Source organism: Piliocolobus tephrosceles, chromosome 4, assembly GCF_002776525.5.
Source record: "Piliocolobus tephrosceles isolate RC106 chromosome 4, ASM277652v3, whole genome shotgun sequence".
Lineage (NCBI taxonomy): Eukaryota > Metazoa > Chordata > Mammalia > Primates > Cercopithecidae > Piliocolobus > Piliocolobus tephrosceles.
Genome location: NC_045437.1, coordinates 24,000,152 through 24,020,948, shown reverse-complemented (window position 1 = coordinate 24,020,948; position 20,797 = coordinate 24,000,152).

The following is a 20,797-nucleotide window of genomic DNA, read 5'->3' as shown; positions in this document are numbered from 1 at the left end:
TGAATTATACAGAACATATAATTATTTTGTACAAGGATACAAAAGCAATAACTGAATTATGGACACTGTCCCTAGTCAGTTATGGTATAACAAATATTACATATATGCCCCAAGATTAACTAAGTGGCATACAACATGGAAAGTAAGAAATTAATAAAAAATGTTGTGGGCTCCTTTAATTCAAGGATAGAGTATGTCTTTCTTCCCATTGTTTTCTCAGTGATCAGTCCCTGGCACATTATAGTCACTAATAATGCTAAATAATTTCATTACATCTCCCCAACACATTTTCTAAATATTTCCTATAGTCATTCTCCAATGGCCTCATTATCAATTATGGCTCTTCAAGGTAGACTTGAGGCCTTCTTTTTCTTCCATACCTATCACATCAGTTTTCATTTACTATAGAATCTCCCAAAATAAATATGCTTTAATCTACTGCCATTCTTGTTTTAAACGAAATTTTTCAGTTATAATCATTAAGCACCACTGTGTCAGTTTTTTGTCATACACTTAAAGTAGATTGCCCTTAATCTTTACAATAAGTTCTCCAATGTATTAATATCCCCATGGCATACAAGATTTACAAATACAGCTGCAAACTACTGCGGTATTAATGTGAAGATGCTCTCCTTGCAGTTGAGCCCTTTGTATTTTTCACTTGAGCCACTGTCAGTGTGACAGTCTTCAAACTTCTTTCCTGCAATACGATTTTGCATTTTGCTTACCCATCTATTTTCATAAAAAATGAAAGAAAAGGAAAGAATAAAAACTAAAAGCAAACATCAAAAAATAGATTAGTAATCTTCAAAGAACAAAGAAGTCATTGTCAAATACTTCCCTGAACCCTCTTGCCTAGAGGCTCAATTCCAAACTCCTATTATAGAATATTAGTTTCCCTCAAGTTGTTTTTTTTTCTCTCATCGCTATGATGATTTGAATTGTCATTTTACAACTTGTGACCAGATAATTTATTATTTAAGTCTGAATTTCTCCTGAAATTCCAAAGATACCTACTACTTAATAGTAACATCTTATACTTGACATATCCAGAAGAGTACCACACGTTTCCCCACCAATACACGCCAAACTCACTTCACCTGCAATCTGCTTCAGCGCTGATTGGCAATGTTTTCACTCCAGTGAAGTGCTCAGGCCCATGACTTTGGAGTCACCCCGTATACTGCTTCTTGCAAATCTCACCTCCAAACAGATTAGTTTTCGTATTAAAACACACATTGTCCTACAACTTCTCATCATTTCTATTTTTGATCCAAGCCACCAATACCTTCCTCCTCAATTATTAGGAACAATTAACTTCCTAACTCATAGCTTTCCATCCTGCCCCATTTACACTCAACTGTCAGCATTGTGGTCAGAAGAATCTTCAAAATAAATTGTCTATGTGGTCATTTCCTTCTTTTAAACTCTTTAGTCATTTGTCATTTTGGTCAGAGTAGAAAACTAACTCCTTATAATGACTGAAAGTCTCTCCATACCCCTTTGACCTCTCTTCTGCTGTTTTCCCATTTATTCACTTCCCTCTGATCTCTTCTTTGGTACTGTTTCTTCTTTCCTTTCTGTGTTCACACTGGCCATTCCTTCTTCTTGCAGCTGGTCTCCCTACCTAGCTCAAGTTCTTGATCAATTCATCAAATGCTGTTTTTGATTTGCGGTCTACCCTATCCACTCTTAAACTATAGCATTTCCCTAGACCCTCCTTTACGTTGCATTTGTTTTCTCCTTAACGCTACCGCCTTTTGAGTATGCTATGTAACTTACTTTTTACACTGATTATTTTTTGTCTCCCTCAGACAGAATGTAAAATTCATGACAATATGTCACTAATTGTAAATTTGGTCATTATGATGACCAAATATATAGAATGATGTCTATCTGCCTAAGAGCTCAAAAACATTTGTTGGAAGAATTAACACACACTTTACTATTAAATTTATCACATATTACACTGAAATGTAGGCAATAAACATATTATATGTATGCAATATTTCTGCCTCCTCCTTTAGTGAACTACTTAAAGTTATAGGAGGTGCCTTAGTGATTTGTTTGTTGCTTTTATGACTGACAGAGCAGGAACATTGCCATCTTGGACAAGCCCCTGATTCTAAAGTTCACCTTAATAAAAAGCCACCTAAATCCAAAGGGCATAAGCCTAATGGCTAAGGTCAGCATGACCATAAGCCACAAATAATATCTCCAACCAAAAAACATTCCAAATCCCTCGAGACATGGTAGCCCCGCGATAACTCCCCTCTGGTGCGGAAAGCTGCCTGCTGCAAAATAACACCCCCTCCTCCCAGAGAGATTCTAATCCCGTCAAAAACTTCTCCACACACAAAAACATTCCAAGCTTGTGATAAGCCCCCTCACCCTAAAACTAATATACACTCTCAGTCTGTAAGAGAAAGCGCACCTGACCGAAACCAGCCAGGAGCGCCTTTCAGGTTTTCACTAAAGAAAACCTGTCTTTAACTGCCAGCCGCGTTTCGTTTTTCTTTCCTCTTTATTTAACTCTTACAAAGACAACTGATTTTTCCCCCAAAATACAACAGTGCTTGCCCACCATTTTAAGAATAAATGATAAGCAGTAATTATTTTGGTTAATTGCTTTAGGAAATTAGAAATAACCCTTAAAAGAATCTGAGAAAAAGTGAAGTTACATTGCAAATATATTTAGAACATTTGCAAAGCGCCAGTCATAATGATAGTAGGATTTAACATAAAATAAGTACTAGTGTCAGAGAATGACTACCCTTTCGGGTTCTGTTCTAATGTAGTTGAAGTCTGTGTCACAGTTTTGGGGAACCTCATATTTAAAGACAATGAAAAGGCCAAATAAAGGGACTGCCACTCAGGCAAGGTTTTGAGAAAGATTGTTATCAAAGGGAATGATGAAGTGGAAGAGATTACCAGAGTTTTAAGAACTCGAACTCACTGTCCAAAATATCTGTAAAAGAAAATCGGAATCCTAGGACACCAAACTCACTATGCCAAAAGCAAAGTTAAACTTGGGAACTGAGTCACTAACTTTCTTTTGTTCCCAAACAGATAGCTATAATTCCACATGCTTAAATTAAGTAATTTTAAAGTTTAATATTAAGTAAAACATAGACTTACTGAGCAGAAGAGGCATGCATAATTGACTTTTCCTTCTACTCTCTTATTTTCTCATGTAAAAAGTAGACTCCACTAGGTGCGATGGTTGGCTCACACCTGAATCCCAGCACTTTGAGAGGCTGAGGCCGGTGAGATCACCTGAGGTCAGGAATTTGAGTCCAGCCTGGCCAACATGGTGAAACCCCGTGTCTACTAAAAATACAAAAATTAACTGGGCCTGGTTGAGGCATGCCTGTAATCCCAGCTACTCAGGCGGCTGAGGCAGCAGAATCGCTTGAACCCAGGAAGTGGAGGTCGTAGTGAGCCGAGATTTTGCCACTGCACTCCAGCCTGGGTGATTGAGCAAGACTCCATCTCAAAACAAAACAACAAAAACAATAGACTCACTGAGTGCTAGTTCAGTGATCTTCCCTGCTGCTCACTCTTTCCCCTTTAAAAATTGAAATTCTCAAAACTTTCTTTGGAAAAAATGCCGGTCACAGGTCTCACTGTGACTTGGGTTTCTTTTCCCAGACGCACCCTCAACCTTGGCAAAATAAACCTCTAATCAATTGAGATCTGTCTCAGTCACTTTTTCATTGGGTTACATTTTGGTAACCATGAAGGGATTCTCTGAAAGAGAGTGAAGTTAGATCTTGGTCTACAGCAACTCCCCTATCAGGGCCCTGCTACAAGCTGGAGCTCGTATTGTCCTGATAAATGACTTGATTAGCTGAAGTCTGGGAGCTTCTCCCTCCAGAGATCCCTCATCTTCAAATAATTTTTAGTTGAGGTCTGAGGTTTATTCTGCTGCTGAGCACCTCTTCTGGGAGTTTTCTGCTTCCGTGATGGCCGAGAACAGGCTTCCAGTTGGGCTGCATCTCCAGGTAAGTGGTTTGGGGTTTCATTTTGAGGTTTGGTAGTTAAAGGTCAAGTTCTGTTAGCTGGCTATCACTTCTTTTCATGCTTAGTGATCTTGACCTTATGTGAATTGTGTGATTACCTTTTTTTCTGGTTTTTGTTTTTTTGTTTTTTTTTTTTGAGACAGAATCTCACTCTGTCACCCAAGCCAGAGTGCAGTGGTGCAATCTTGGCCCACTGCAACCTCCGTCTCCCAGGTTCAAATGATTCTCCTGCCTCAGCTTCCCAAGTAGCTGGAACTACAGGCATGCACCACCACACCCAACTAATTCTTTGTGTATTTTTAGTAGAGATGGAGTTTCACTACGTGGGCGTGAGACTCATTATGTGAGTCTTGAACTTCTGACCTCAGGTGATCCACTCACCTCAGCCTCCCAAAGTGCTGAGATTACAGGTGTGAGCCACTGCACCGGGCCTTTTTTTTCTTTTCTTTTTTAAATTTTAGCCTATCTTCCCTATTAGCTCTCTCTATGAAGCTTTCTCAGTCAACTAAATTTCTGTCTTCTTAAACCTCTTAAACCTCTGCCACCTCCTGGCTCTCTCTAATGTCAACTGAAACCCTCATAGCTATATGAAGTTAAGTTCCACCTCTAAAAAACCCTGGCCAGTTCAGAAAAATTAAAAAGATTGACTACCTGAGAGTTTTTCTTTATATAACAAGCCTGTCATCCCAGCCTCTCTCTGTGTGCTATTAATTGAAAGATTTTAGAAATCTGTTATTCTACATAATTAATGAAAACATCAAATTTCAAAAGGACACATAATAGTGTCATGGCTAGCCTTAAAAATTCTCTTGACTAAATCAAGAGAGAGAAAAAAAATCTGACCCAAAACAGTTTAAAATTCCCACTATGGCTTAGGTTTGCTATATCTGGTCAGGGAACAAGGGCCACTTAACCTTATGGCATAATAGCTAAAATTCAATTCTGCACCTTCACCTCTATGGCAAGGATTTGATTGCTGGTCAGTGAACCAGTCTCTCTTAGTTTGATATTTCTGTGACTTTTGGGGTACCAATTTACTATTGATCTTTCCCCCTTCCTTGAACAACTTTTGATTTCCTGCCTTCTTCTATCTGCAGGGAGCTCACAGGGTTTTGGGCCTTTGTGAGTGGAAGGTCATCTGAGAAACGAAGACCCCAGAGAGTATGGCCTGACAGAAATATGGGTTATACCTCATTTACAGCTAGTGAAACTGTCCTTCTCTGAGCTATCTTTTGGGTGATTCTGGATTCTGTAAAAATCTGCTTGTCACCTCTTTGGAGACAGCTTGTATATCCAAGGTTAAGTGATATCCTTGGTTAAGGTACTTGGGAGGATACTGTTTGTTAAAGCAGCTCAAAAGCCAGAAATATTAACTGTTTGTTCTATCTAAAATCTAGTAATAAGAAATTTGAAAGGAATTTTTAATAACTCCATCACCAAAAGTCAACAATAAAAACTGACATTTAGATTGTATATGGATATATATGTAGTTATAAGACCTCTATTTGCTCTCTCTATGAAGCTTTCTCAGTCAACTAAATTTCTGTCTTCTTAAACCTCTGCCAGCCACACAACTTCCCTCTGTCTGTTTCCCTACTTACTTATACAGGCCCATCCTTTCTCTTGCAACCCTTGGTAAGACATAAGGGGACAAAAAGAAAAAAATTAACACCCCAGGAATTCTAAACCCCAGGCCAACCCCCTCTCCCTCCTTAAGAAAAAACAGAAAAGGCACCACAGATTCTTTTTTTAGAGAAACTGCCGTGTTTTTTGTTTGTTTGTTTGTTTGTTTGTTTTTCTTCAGGGACTCCCAAGAGTTGGAATGAACAGAGTCCTTTCAAACCCAAACCTCTGTTTTTTGTTTTTTGTTTTCTTTTGGATTGTGTTACCTTAACCTTTTGGCTTTTGGAGGTACCAGACATTACTTTGTATTGTAAATAATTTGGCTTTAGTGTATATAATGACAACGGAATGGGTTGATCAGAGAGTGGGTTGATTGGCATTTGCTTGCCCACCAGCCTTGGAAGAATTTCCTTGTAGCGAAATTCACTGTGAAACTGTTGTGTGGCCCAGTCCCCATGGCATTTCTTCCTCTGTCGAAACCCAATATTCACTGTGTGTCCTGCCTTGAGTTTAATGTTCCATTTAAAAGATCAAAACTAAATTAAAAGTCCCTATCTAAATAAAATTGACTTTCTTATAAAATCTGATGATAAATTTAAGTAATGTTATTTTACCTCTGCATCCAGTTGTTAATCTTCCTCTAACACAACCAAAATGCTTTTGAAAAGCTTAAATTCTCTAGCTTTGTGTATACTATCAGATGTAAATTCTCTATCTTGTTTCACATAAGTGTTGTCTCTTTAGAAATGCAAATTTAGGGTGACCTAGCTAACAATTGCCTAGAGCAGTAAAACAAGTAATTGGAACAATGAATGAAAAAATTGGTATTTAAAACTGGCAAATGAAGAATCTTATAAATCTAGAAGATCTGCTTTTGTTTGTGTGAGTCTGTATGTCTATGTGTTTATATGTGTCACATGTATGTGATGTTTCACTACAAATATGTTTGAAAGTTCTAACTAATTGGCCTAAAGAAAAAGTAAGCACTTAAATCTCATATCAAAAAATGGAAACTTTAGGCCGGGCGTGGTGGCTCAAGCCTGTAATCCCAGCACTTTGGGAGGCCGAGACGGGCGGATCACGAGGTCAGGAGATCGAGACCATCCTGGCTAACACGGTGAAACCCCGTCTCTACTAAAAAAAAAAATACAAAAAACTAGCCGGGCGAGGTGGCGGGCGCCTGTAGTCCCAGCTACTGGGGAGGCTGAGGCAGGAGAATGGCGTAAACCTGGGAGGCAGAGCTTGCAGTGAGCTGAGATCCGGCCACTGCACTCAGGCCCGGCCGACAGAGCGAGACTCCGTCTCAAAAAAAAAAAAAAAAAAAAAAAAAATGGAAACTTTAACTCAAATGCTTTTCAGTTCATATGACTTTAGTAATCATTAGTAAATAAAGAGTTTTGAAATTATTTGTAAAGTAAAATAGAAATATCTTCAAAATTTGCCGTTCAGATACTGTTTCTGTTAGATATTTTAAGGTTTAAAACTTGGCTTCTGTAATACTTTCGATCCTTGCTTAACTTCTCTACAAATTTCTGTATTTAGACTTGAGCCTTTTGGGCCATGAAAAAGCCTAGCTTTAGACATTGGCCTTTGTTGTAGGCTTACTCTGAATCTGGTACATATTTAAAACCCCTTACTCATGGGCATGGTGATTCACACCTGTAATCCCAGCAGTTTGGGAGGCCAAGCGGGTAGATCACTTGAGATCAGGAGTTTCAGACCAGCCTGGCCAACATGAAGAAACCCTGTCTCTACTTAAAACACAAAAAGTAGTCAGGCATGATGGTGTGTGTACATGTAATTCCAGCTACTGGGAAGGCTAAGGCACAAGAATTGCTTGAACTCAGGAGGCAGAGGTTGCAATGAGCAGAGATTGCGCCAATGGACTCCAGCTTGGATAACAGACTGAGACTCTGTCTCTAAATAAATAAATAAATAAATAAATAAATAAATAAATAAATAAATAAATCCCCTTAGTTCCTAGGCCTCTCCCTAGAAATAAGAATTACTAAGAATTAACATTACAAATAATATATCTTTTTAAAACAATTAAGTATTAGTAAAACAATTTCATATGTAAAATATAAAGGAAAATAGAATGTGTTTTTGGTAAACAGGTAATAAGAAGGCATTGGAAATATGTTTTTTGTTAAAGGGAATAATTTTACCTAGTTTTGAGGTTTTTCTTAAATTGAAGAAATGAAAAAGAATGATAGCTAAAACTGAATGGATATAGAAAGTTGGAAAAGAAATAAGATGGAAACTAATTGTAAGACATTATGGCTTATTGAAATCTTACCTTATGAGATTAGGTGGATATGCTTATAAGATTTTATTTAAAATTACCTCTAATGTAAAATAAAATAAGATAAAATTTTGTTTTCTCTTTTGAACAAGATTTTTGTGTAGTATTAACAGATAATAATATATTTTTGTTTACCTTTTGAGTAAACTACAAAAAAGGGGAAAGAGAGAGGAACAGATTAAGTAGGCCTTATGCCATCTTTATTTTATCTTATTTTTTGGGAAATAGAGTCTCCTCTCTATCAAAGAGTAGAAGATTTCACTTTTTAAAATCTTTAATTATCCTTTTGGCTAGTTGAATGACTTACTTTTCTAGAGATCTGTTATCCCATTTTCTAATATCAAGAATTTTAAACTTTTGATATTTGAAAAACTCCAAAATCAAAATTGTATGTCCTAAATTCAGTTTTATTGATCTCATTAACTTTTTTAGATGTTAGGACACTTGAAGTCCAAAAGAGACATGTTCAGATTATTTGATATAATAAAATCATACACAAAGCATTGTTAAACATGAAATAGTATTTAACATTTTTTTGTGTCATCCACAATTATTATTTTACTTTGATCCTTCTCAAAAGCAGTTAATAATCAGCTATAATGGAAAACCTATTTATCTAAGGAAATTTCCAGAAAGGTCTCTGATGGGTGCTCTTAAGTGAAGGTTTTGGATAATCTTAGAGATTGTACAATTAGACTAAGGAAAATACTTCCAGGACTCTCATTGAAGAGCTCATACATGCATAAGAATTACTAACCAATATCAAATGGAATGAGTTAATTGTATGAGACTGAACTAGTAGAGGAATGAAATAATTTTTATGACTTTATTTTTGTTTGAAACATTGCTGATTCTTTTTGTTTTGTTTCTGAGAGTCAATAAAAGTTGTTGTTGTTTTGTGTTTGTTTTCTTTTGAGCAAGGTATAGCTTGTAACAACCGAGTAAAATATACCCTTGTGAGTAAATTTTGAAACATATTTCTTTCTATCTGATTTATCCAGAATTTGGAAACTATTTGTGAGTATTCTTAATTTACAGCAATATAGGTATTTGCATAGGTTCAGTAAGAATCTGTTTCCCTCTGTAATAGAATACAATTAGAGACACTGGTTATTATATCAAGGCTTTAACTGGAATGACATATTTTAGGTATGAACCAACTGCTTTGTGGAATTGAGATTATCATTACAGAGCTGACAAAACCCCGTTGGAAATACTGTTTTTGTATCTTGTCTATGCAGGCTTTTTACAGGGATCCTGAAAAGAATGTTACATCCTATTAAGAATGCCACTTTCTGACAGGCCCAGGAACATCAGGTTTTTTAGGGAGAGGAAAAGTTACTCAATTCATACAGACCAAACATATGATCAGAGACTCATTTTCTTCTATAATACTTTCTCTGAAAGATTTTGAAGAAAATGGGGGAAATGGCTAAGAAAAATAGAACCCTTGGACTCCAAACTCCCTATGCCAAAAGGAAAGTTAAGCTTGGGAACTGAGTCATGCGAAAACTGCCTTCTTTCTGTTCCCAAACAGATAGCTGTAATTTCACATGCTTACCTAATCTTATGCAAAAATGTAGATTTACTGAGCGCAAGATGAATGCATAATTCACTTTTCTCTCCACTCTTCTTTTCACGTGTAATATGTAGATTCGCTGAGCACAAATTCAGAGTGCTAATCAGATCCTTACAAGAACATAAGCACTTGCCTCATTGCCTACTCACCCTCCTTTTTTTTTTTTTTCTTCCCCTCCTGTTTACTCTTTTCCCTTTAAATATTGAAGTTCCCAAAACTCTTTTTGGAAAAAGCACAGGTTGCAGATCTTACTTTGTTTCTTTTTTCCAGATGTACCCTCAACCTTGGCAAAATAAGCCTTTAAGCAATCGAAATCTGCCTCATTCACTTTTTGGTAGTCAAGTTCAATTTTTGAGTTTATTTGCTTTTCATATTCTTTGTTTGTTTTAGGCCATAATTATTAAGTATAAAGGGTTAATTTTGTATTTGCCTGTTTACTTGTAACAAGTTTCCCTTGCTGTTATTGCCATGCTCTTAAATGCAAAGAAAACCTCGAAATGTTCCTAGCCATAAACTCTAGCGTCTAACTTGAATCAAGAACCCACGACAAGATCAATAAAATGAGTGGAGAGAACTGAAAACAATGAGCAAAGATGCTTAGAGCCAAAGCTACAAAGATGACTATAAAAAATAAAATATATACTTTAACTATCACCTCGTTTTAAATCAGCAAAACTACAGATATAACAATAAAAGTATGTGTATACATACATATATATTCACACACAAACTATATAAATACATATAAAGTGTGTATGTGTACATATATATCTGATACATTATATATTTGTTGATAGTTACACATGATATATCAATAAAACTTTATTTCACTTCATTCCAATGTTTATTTTACGTATTGTAATTTGTATATGGTCCTCTTGATAATCTTACTAATTCTTCAAGGCTACAAATATAGTACTTACCTCCAAGCTGAACTACTTACACTAATTCATTTTCAGATTTGGCAACTAACTAATCAAACAGAAGGAAAAAATATACTTCATTAATGTAATTACGGCAGAAAACAAGGAAAAGGCAAATAAAGATAATTTGTTCAAGCTTACTTTTTACTCTTATTAAAAATGATGTTATTTCAAAAGGGTACATAAAGCAGCACAATGTACAATTCTTTATTAAATTAGAGGATTTAGGGAGGAAAGGGTTAAAGATTAACAAGCACATAATAGAAAACTGGTAGACAGTGTGTTAAAAAAAAGTTCCAGCTGTGGAATTATCCTGAATTTGGAACGTGACATTTACAACTCCACAGGAAGAATAGCACAGCAACTCCATCCCCAGATTTATCTGAAGAAACCTCCCACATCATGTGAAATATTTAGAAGTACATGTGAGACTCTTGCCATGATCTCTGCCTCTCTCTTTTTACAATCAAAAGGATTCAAATGAGCTTTTTCCAATGTGTAAAATTCATTTCACTGTGTTGTAGTTTACTTTTGTTTCCATTATTCTCACTATTAATATAGTTTAAGTGAAACTTTCCTGAATGATTTTGCTAATATCAATGTGTCTTTGTAAAAGACTGCCAAATCTAGTCATTGATTCTACTTCTGGTATGTCATCCTACACTTCTTTTATAAGAGTAAAACTAGCACTGCAAATAATTATTATTTAACATCTTAACAACATAATTAAATTTTATATTTCTGTTTCTTCAAAGAGTTAAGCTTTATTCTAGTTTGAATTTGACAGCATTTGTATTAATGTGAGCATAAAAAGTATTCATCTAGAAGGATATAGGTACTTTAGTAGTTTCAGTGTATGAATGCTACATTCTCTTGGCAAGACCATATAATTTAGAGGAAAGTAGCTCCTTGATTTTTAGGTTACATTTGATTGAACACTTAAACCTGATAAAAAGCAGGTTCCAGCAGTGTATTGGGCACCTAAATAGGTTTCACATAAATATTTGTTGAGCGATTGATTAATCTTGGCATTGCAATACTTTGTTTTCTAATTTTGGCAGTGTGGAAAATGTCAGGTTCCATGCCTTCCCCACCCTCAACCAAAAAGGCAACATGTTTCATTCATATTTGAAAAAACATATTCTAGAAATGTCACAGTAACCTTTTAAGTTGACAGTCTCTGCCTAGGAATTCTTGACAGCAGCTATGCACAATTATGCCAGCTCTATATTGAACTTTCTTACATCATCTTCCCAAAAGTGATAGTCTGAGCAGACAGCATGTAGATGACTAGATAGAAAAAAACACAAACTCAATGCATTCTTTTATAAATTTGATTTTTGAGGCAGAAATAAGAAAAAGTGAAACTTAATTTTTGTGTGTTTTTATTGACAAAGAGAATTATTATTTAAAGATGATCTTATAATGCCTTAACTCCCATATGTATAAAATTGATACCCCTGTAAATTACTAATATAGAATGCTGAACACAATTAATGTTGTACCTTGATATGTTTCTTAGTATACATCTTTTAATTTTGTTGAAAAAGCAAGAAAAATAAAGATAAACACAGAAGTTCTTCTCCAAATTAATGAAAATATAAGGGACATCATTTTAGTGGTAGATTTGAGGGCATAAAATGTCCCTTATAAACAATAACTTTAATGTTTGTACCTGGAAAACATATACATGGAATCTTAAGAAAGTGTCCAATGTATAATAATGAGTAAGAAGATATAGATGGTGGCGATGATGATGACGATGATGATGATAGTAACAAAAATCTATTTGCCTGTTATGTTTTAGGATTATTCATTGTCTTACATATAGTAACACATTTTATTGTCACAATGAATCTCTGAGGACTCTTATCATCTCCATTTTACATATGAGGAAATCCAGGAACAGTGAAGTCAAATACAATTACCCAAAGTTCTATTCCTTATCATAGTGTAGAGCTAGAAAACAAAAGTGAGTCAGGTCTAAGGCTAGTTGTCTTATCCCCACCTGTGTTACTGGTGAGAATAAAATAATATTGATCTCTCAGGGGAGCAATGATAGTGAGAAGATTTCTATCAACAATGTTATGGAGAATGAAATTTCTAGTTTAAAAAGAGGTAGTATTTGAACCACACATATAGTCAATATTCCTATAATATAGCAGTCACAGCTGACTTTCTATGAATTCTAATAGATGTGCATATAATTTTTACTCAGAATGAATATCAATGAACACACATGGATAAGTACAAGTCAAATACAGGGGAATTACTTCTAGTATATTTTTAGATTGACTTACATTGGTAAAAGTGAAAGTCATAATGAATATAAATATATTTAAAATTTTTTTGTTGGTTGAGGAAGTGGAAATAAGTATGTAATGGTGAGAAAAAAAAAAACAAAACACTGACAACAAAAATGCTTTCATTTTCCAGTTTGTTTAAGCAGTTAACTCCACCTGAAAGTAAGCATCCACTTATCAGAATGCATCTAGAATACTAATAGCAGAAATAATAATATAATAATACCAATATGGTGAATTTAATTCTTAGGCCAGACAATATAGTGAGGCAACTCCCCATTTATTTTATTTATTTACACAATATTTGAACTTCTTCTCCTAGCTAGTATTTTGTTGATTTTACCTCCATACTTATTCGTGCTTCTTGCTAGTTATGGTTTTTTTGTTGTTTGTTTTCTGTTTTGTTTTGTATTTTGGAGATGGAGTCTCCTTCTGCTGCCCAGGCTGGTGTACAGTGGCACAATCTCAGTTCACTGCAACCTCTGCCTCCTGGGTTGAAGCCATTCTCGTGCTTCAGCCTCCCAAGTAGTTGAGACTGCGGGCATGCACCACCACGCCCGGCTAATTTTTGTATTTTTAGTAGAGACAGGATTTCGCCATTTTGACCAGGCTGGTCTCGAACTCCTGACCTCAGGTGATCTGCCCACCTTGGCCTCCCAAAGTACTGAGATTATAAGCGTGAGCCACCATGCCTGACTATCATGTTTTGCCTATAGTAGTGCTACACCAAAAACAGCCCCTAAATTGCAGTAACTTATAATAAATATAATTACTGTCTCTCATGAATCTATAGTTCTATGTCAGCTAAAGTTTGGATTTACTTCTCATTTTGATATCAGTGGATACCTAGCAACTATCCTACGTTCTTTTCATGGTAGACAGGAGAATCTGCGTAATATCAACCAATGATATTAATATCTAAAGTTTTTGAGAAACTGTTTTTGTAGTTTCTGCTGGTTCTTCATAAGAATAGTAGTTTTTGAGAGTTATCTTAGATGATGAAGTGATTATTGCTTTGAAATACATATATTTGTAGGAATAATGTGGGGTTTTGAATGAAGATGCATTCCTCAATTCACTTCTTCCATGGATTTAGCTTCATCAAAAAAAAAAAAAAAAAAAAAAAAAAAAAACGAGACCTCTGAACCTAATTCAGGATCTAAGAATATTTGAGCTACCTAGGATATGCGACTCTTAGTTATAAACTCCTGTGAGTGTGGCCACATGCTATTACTTCTCAATATAATTGCCTGGTTCCCTGTTATCTGCCTGTTTCAGGGTCAAGAGAATCCTTCCTGTAGTCTTTTAATAGGTAGGGAGGAAGGCAGGAGCAGACTTATTTTGAGTTCACATTTACCCTGATAGTACCGTCCTTTAGATACTCACTTTTGTCTGTAATGTTTTTTGGTAGGTCCTAAATTTTGTCCCCATTTCCAGGTGAGGTCATTAAAATAAAAGTTTACTTTCATCAGAATTTGAAATGACCTTGAACAAAGGCAGTAAGAGCTCAGCTTACTTTGCTGTCTTCTGAGATAATTCAGTTTTTATTTTTAAATAAAATCAATATATATAGGTTTCAATAGAAGATACACAGAAATAACAGCCTACCAGCACCAGGCATGAGAAACAAGAAGAAACATGACAATACTATTTATCTATAATTTACATCTGAGGAAGCTGAAATATAAAGAGTTTAAGTAACTTTCTGATGATCACAATCTTCATATAAATGGCAGCTGGATCTGAACACAAGCCACCTGTCTCTAGAGTCTAGGCCTGGTTGCATAGTCTTTTAATCAATCCTGTTATGCTCATGAAAATTAAACCTGATGTAAGAAGCTTAGGAAGACTGTCATGGATGACCAGACCTTGTTTCAATGGCAGATTGGAGAAAGGAATGATAGAAAGAGGTTAAAGAGATCACTAAACACTACCAAAACCTATTTGGGGAACAATATATTTTGTTCACAATGATACTGGGAACGAACGTAATCTCAGCCTTATTTCATCCAAGATAAAAATAAAATTTACAGTGGGAATTTAGTAGCAGGGATGTTACGGTTTTTGAGGGATGATTAGAATCACAAAAATGCAGAAGAAAAATAAGATGAACCTGATAGTAGCCTAACTTGGAATCTGGCCAGGGAGTATTTTTTTCTCTTTCATTGACGTTTAAAAAAAATATATACTTTGTGTCAATTGGACCAATATATAGAGTACTATTATTTTTTTTTTTTTTTTGCCTTTTACTTGTTATGAGTTGCTCAATTAATCAGTATTTACAGATAGGCTGAGTGAAATGTGGATATAATTTCTTTGTTTTTCTCTCTAACTTAGACTTTCTACACCAATATGCAACTTTGAAAATTCAATTTTACTTGTCTGTTTGAGAGATTTAGATTTAGACAGGGAACAGAATAATTTTACTCAAGAATGCTAACCACACACTTATACCTCCTTCGACTCTGATTAATATATATACTACTGAAGGTATCAGAGATGGGGAAACAAACATGAGGCAAGGAAGCTTTCTTCTATGAGAAATAAGTGCGACGTAGTAACTATCTGAACTTGGGGTAATCAAAGGCAAGAGTGGATAAGAAAATAAAACACCGGGCCGGGCGCGGCGGCTCAAGCCTGTAATCCCAGCACTTTGGGAGGCCGAGACGGCCGGATCACAAGGGCAGGAGATCGAGACCATCCTGGCTAATGCGGTGAAACCCCGTCTCTACTAAAAAAATACAAAAAACTAGCCGGGCGAGGTGGCGGGCACCTGTAGTCCCAGCTACTCGGGAGGCTGAGGCAGGAGAATGGCGTAAACCTGGGAGGCGGAGCTTGCAGTGAGCTGAGATCCCGCCACTGCACTCCAGCCCAGGCAACAGAGCGAGACTCCGTCTCAAAAAAAAAAAAAAGAAAGAAAGAAAGAAAAGAAAAGGAAACACCGAATATTTCTTTAGCAGTTATACATAGATTTGATGTGTAGCATAAAAATATCTGAGAGAAGATTCAGATACCACTTATTCTTATTCTCACATTTACCATAATTCACACATTTCTCAGCTTTTGGCTTTTAAATTATTTATTTCTATGAGAAGATTTAGTTTGTGGCCAGGCATGGTGCCTCACGCCTGTAATCCCAGCACTTTGAGAGGCCAAGGCGGACGGATCATCTGAGGTTGGGAGTTCAAGACCAGTCTGACCAACATGGAGAAACCTCATCTCTACTAAAAATGCAAAATTAGGCCAGGCGCGGTGGCTCACGACTGTAATCCCAGCACTTTGGGAGGCGGAGGTAGGAGAATCACCTGAGATCAGGAGTTTGAAACCAGCCTGATCAGCATGGAGAAACCCCGTCTCTACTAAAAATACAAAAAATCTTATCCAGGCATGGTGGCGCATGCTTGTAATCCCAGCTACCTGGGAGGCTGATGCAGGAGAATTGCTTGAACCTGGGAGGCGGAGGTTGCAGTGAGCCAAGATTGTGCCATTGCACTCCAGCCTGGGCAACAGGAGCCAAACTCCATCTCAAAGAAAAAAAAAAAAAGGTAAGAAAAAAAGATTTAGTGTGTGGTACCATTTATTCTTAATTTATAGATTTTTTTAAGTTTTAAATACGTTTAGTTTAGACCTCACCAGAATGTTAATGTATACATATTTACACCATATATAATATATGTAATAGATTACACACATATATGTAAAACATACATACATTTACATACATGCATATGAATATAGACATAGGTCTATATGGTCTTTTCTAGTTTGCATATATACATATAACATGTCTATGTAATATATACGTATATAACATGTCTATGTAATATATACATTTATGTAAACTAGAAAAGTAGATGAGTAATACCTTTTTGATAGTATGTAACAAATTTTGTAATTTCTAATTTTAACTAAGTCAAATATACAATAAATTGAAAGAATAATTCCTTATTCCTGTATACCCTTTATAAATGACACCAATTTTGAAGATTTTTTGAAATTTTATTTATTCTTACAATTGATCCATCTATTACCTATCTATCATCTACATTCTTATTTTTATTTCACTCAAACTGTCATATTTAAGTGGAATAGTACAGTCTCTACTATTAGTATATTCCTATTTCTCCTTACGTTTCTTGTCCTTTCTGCTTTTAATACGTGGTTAATGTGTTGTTTGGTATTACTGTTATATCTTCTTTGTAAATATTTTTAGCATTATAGACATTTCTTCTTTGTTTTATTTAATGTTTATATTTTGACTAAGTTTATTTGGTATCAAGATGACAACCGCGGCTTTCTTACAATTTCCATTTGCATGGTTATTTTTTTCTTATCCCTCTGTTGTTAGTCTTTTAATTACCTTGATTTAGTATGTCTTTTACATACAGTATCTCATAGTAGGAGTTAATATTAGGTGGTCTAGATGGATCAGATAATAATTCATGGCAAATGCATAAAATTTGTTGACTAAAATTAGGTAACATTCTTGTAATCATATTTGGAAAGTTATTCTAGAGCAGGATATATCAGCCTGTAAACATTTTCTAAGAAAAAATACTTTGATTCATGGTTTGTACCTGTGTGTTTTCTGGGAGAATTTCATGATCACAGTTATTCATATAGTTTGAATGTGCCTAACTCAGTACAAGAGAATTCCATCATGAAAAACTGAGCTTTCTAATGCTAAGGTGTTTCACATTCGTCCAATAGCTGAGCCTCAGTGAACACACTGAGCCTTCAAGTTGCAGTACAAAGAAGCTTACACCTCAGATTTTGGTTGTTACGGTAATGTGGTATCCTTCATCTATAATGAAACTATTTCATGAATAAAATCTCTTTGAGTTTTGATATTCTCTCAATAGTCAAACATTTAAAATGATTTTTTATTAATTCAAAGAAATAATTGAGTTTTGTGTTATGAGCCAATGTGACTTTTTAAATAGGTAAATTAAGACCATTCACATTTATTGATATGAATAAATTGTTTGGTCTCTGTCCTCACCTTATTTTACATTATATTAATGTTTTAAATTATATACATATATATCACAGTGTGTAGATACATAACAGTGTTGCATGTGTATACTATGTTACTGTGATTATAGATTACAGTAAATACATATTTACTGTGTTAATTGGTTACATTTACAGTGTTTATTCTCTATGTGTTATGTCTCGTTTTTGCATTTAAAATATGTTTGGTATTTAGAAATATATATTATTTTGTTATAATGAATCTCTTTGTATTTTTACACATTGAAGAACACTGTCTTTTTTGTACCTACTGTTTTATTTTTACTTCCTGGTATAACAACTTTAATAGTATGTTTGAACTCTCACCTATTGCAAATTCAAGAGTCATTGGCCATACTCTAACTTTGTGTTTCTTTTCTATTTCTCCTCCCATGTTTCAAGTCCACTTAAAAAAAAAAAAATGTCAGAATATTTAATGCTCATATGCTGTGATGGTTAATTTTGTGTATCAACTTGACCGGGCTAAGGTAATCATTATTTCTGGATATGTCTCTGAGGATGTTTTTGCGATAGATTAGCATTTGAATAAATGGATTGAGTCAAGTGAATTGCCCTCACCAATGCTCGTGGCATCATCTGATTCATTTAAGTCCTGAATAAAACAAAATGTCAGACAAATGGAAAATTCACTTCTGTTTGAATTGAAACATTTATCTTCTCCTGCCCTTCGAAATTGGTGCTCCTATTTTCAGGCCTTCAGACTTGAGTTAAATTATACCACTAACTCTCCTCTTTTTGTAACTTGCAGATAGCAGATTGTGAGAATATTTTCCCACCATAATTGCATGAACCAATTCCTATAACAAATTTCGGTCTCTTCCTACATATATATCAATAGATAGATGCAAAATGACTCACAATTATATGTAATATATAATATACAATATAATATACAAATATAATACATTTATATGTAAGTATATAATATAGTATATATTTATATATAACATATAAATATATATTATACATTTATATATAATATACATTATACATTAATCTATAATATAGATTATAGATTATACATTTATATATTATATATGGTCTCTATACTCACCTTATTTTATGTTATATTAATGTTTTAAATTATATACATATGCATATATAATATATATGATTATATATCTCATCTATATTTCATTATTTCTCTATCTCTGGAGAACTTTGACTAATACATACATTATTGTTCTGCCCAGGTCTGAACCCTTGCCTGCTTCTCTTTTATGCTATTAAATATATTGAATCTTAGAATTTATTATTTTACTAAACTTTCCCTAGCTATCTCTTTTTTGGATAAAGCTTATCTTCTACTAGAGTCACCCCAAAAAACATTCATGGGCCATACCTGAATTTTTACCATTTCAAAATGTTTCTTTTGAAGACTTTGTATTTAAAGTGCAATACATAAATCTTTGACATGCACTTTGTTTCCTGAGTTTCTTGAAAATCGTATTACCCCTTTGCTCAATTCTCTATGTTCCACTGGAAAAGTCTAATGACAGCCTATTTTCCATAAATTTTTAAATAACTTAATATTTTTGCTTAGAGTTTCCAGTAATTTTTTTCTTTACCTTACAGTCTATAACTGTTACTAAAATGTATTTCCGATCGATTTTTTTAGTCCAATTTTTGCAGGGTAAATGGTGGAAGACTTCAACAGGTTTAATTAAAGTATTAAAAATTATTTTTAAAAGATTTGTTGCATTAGAGCTTTATACATTCATTCTGTCAGGCCTATGAGCCCAAGCCAAGCCATCGCATCCCCTGTAACTTGCACATACACGCCCAGATGGCCTGAAGTAACTGAAGAATCACAAAAGTGAAAATGCCCTGCCCCGCCTTAACTGATGACATTCCACCACAAAAGAAGTGAAAATGGCCGGTCCTTGCCTTAAGTGATGACATTACCTTGAGAAAGTCCTTTTCCTGGCTCATCCTGGCTCAAAAAGCTCTCCCACTGAGCACCTTGTGACCCCCACTACTGCTCACCAGAGAACAACTCCCCTTTGACTGTAATTTTCCTTTACTAACGCAAATCCTATAAAATGGCCCCACCCTTATCTCCCTTCGCTGACTCTCTTTTCGGACTCAGCCAGCCTGTACCCAGGTGATTTAAAAGCTTTATTGCTCACACAGAGCCTGTTTGGTGGTCTCTTCACACGGACGCGCACGACACATTCAGTTTCTTCTTCTTCTTCTCCTTCTCCTTCTTCTTCTAAATCTCCAATTATATGGATGATGAACTTTCTTAGCTTGTCTTTTGTTTCAACCACTTTTACCTCTGAACCTTTCAATTTCTTCATTTCATTTCCATTTCCTGTTGTTACTTTAGTTTATCTTGAACGTTTGCTTCATTAGATTTCATTTTAATCTATTTTTGATGCAGAATGTTTGCTCCTTAGTTCAGCTAAATCGGGGTTCTTGTATCACGACCAGAAAAATTAGGCAACTGGAAACATTGAAGGGTGAGGAGAGCAGAATTTATTTGGTGAAAAAGAAAAAGAAAGAAAGAAAGAAAAGAAAGACACTCAGCAAAGTGAGAGGGAGTCCTGCCAAAAGGTGCCTACCTCACGGATTGAATACCAGGTCACCACACAGGAGCTGAAGAACCCAGGCTCCTCCCCTCTGCACAAGACAAGAACTTCCTGGGGTTCCACCCCATCCCCGCAGTGTGCATGTGGGTCCCCAGTCCCTTGCAAACATGCATAGACAAGACGCTGGACAGGTTCTCTCATCTGCACAAAAGCATCTGACCTAAACACTTGGGGCGGGTTGGAGATTCTCCAGGGATTCCCCCTTACTTTCCTCCTGCATCTATCATTTTCACCTAAAAACTTGTAATTTGTTGCTTATTTCTGACATTTTTGTTTCTTTTTGTTTGCTTTTTTAAATCAAATCAAATCTCTTCACATTTATTTCTGCTTTCATTAGTCTTAATTTTGGATATCTGATTTGTAAACCAAAAAGTATCTGAAACCGGTCTCAATTTTGAAGTTTATTTGCCAAGATTA